The sequence below is a fragment of the Hylaeus volcanicus genome, unplaced genomic scaffold, assembly GCF_026283585.1.
Source record: "Hylaeus volcanicus isolate JK05 unplaced genomic scaffold, UHH_iyHylVolc1.0_haploid 12195, whole genome shotgun sequence".
Classification (NCBI taxonomy): Eukaryota; Metazoa; Arthropoda; class Insecta; order Hymenoptera; family Colletidae; genus Hylaeus; species Hylaeus volcanicus.
In genome coordinates this window covers 162,147-163,311 of record NW_026533145.1, presented here as the reverse complement: position 1 = coordinate 163,311, position 1,165 = coordinate 162,147, and the positions used below count along the sequence as shown (strand labels likewise).

General features: G+C 40.4%; 1 protein-coding gene across 3 annotated transcripts in view; it reads left to right on the top strand.

Moving 5' to 3' along the window:
* LOC128882834 (GATA-binding factor C-like) overlaps window positions 1–1,165 on the top strand; it is a 139,250-nt gene that overhangs the window by 13,837 nt on the left and 124,248 nt on the right. The window lies entirely within an intron of this gene.

The window sequence follows — 1,165 nt, the reverse complement described above, 5'->3', positions numbered from 1 at the left end:
TAGAGTTGAAGTCTAGAGGTCTAGAGCTGAAGGCTAGTGGTCTAGAGGTGGTGTGCAAAAATATAGCAGTGGTCTCTCAGAAGAATGTACTCGACTCTACGGTTTGTACACAAATTGGTGCTATATTGTACAGAGATGAATGTTAGAGGTGAAGGCTAGAGGTCTAGAACTGGTATGTAAAAATATAATACTGATCTCTTGAGTTGATGCTATAAATTCGTGCTATGTTTTCTCGAATTGAAGTCTAGAGGCACAGAGGTGGACTTTTAGACTCTAGAAATGCACTGCATTAAATTCCTGGCATAAGTTCGTGCTATAATGTGTCGATTATAATATTGTCTTAATGTTCTTCCATCATAAAATACTCACTTGCACTTGCATTTTACAGAAAAAAGACCCAATAATCATGAACAGTGTGGGAGGGCAGTTGTCAATATTCTAGAGGCCTGGAGCTGAACATTCAGACTATAGCAGGTGGCTCTAGCAGTTTATAGCAAGTGAATGCTACGATCGAATAAATCTTTCTTCATTTTCTCATAAAGCAGTGCTCTAGCGTAATTTGGATGCTACGATTGCTCTAAAATATGCTCTAAAATATGCTCTAAAATGTTATAAAACCACTGCCAAGGGATTATTCGTTTCGGGAGAAAAATTCTCTTCGAAATAAGACGACAGGAGCTTGTGCATCGACTCGGTACTTACTGAAGTCTTTCGTTGGGCTTCCCTTGGTCGAGCAAGTCCCCTTTTGCCACCTACGAGCGTGTAACGAGATAAACTGACTGTTTGCAACCGGATTCCGCGGTTCTCCGAGGAATCGTCTCGCGTTTCCATCGGTATTAATTTACTTCTCGCTTCAATGCTTGGATATTCGAAAGATACGACGTTATGTAATCGTCGGGTGACAGGTTTCCAGCATTAGTCTAATTAGCGAAAAAGCTCTAGCAGCTGGAGCGCTTGGGGAAAGGGTTTTCGGTCCATTGCAGGATAGAATAAACGTAACACTATGAGAATACTTTCATTAGGTTCTTTTTGGAACAATACGTATAATATCTATAATGGCTTTAGAAATGAGCAGGAAGTCAGGGCAGCCTCTATAAATATTCCGGGTAAATCTAGAGTTTCTTGGGTACCTCTAGAATTGTTTGGGTGCCTCTAGATTTTTGTT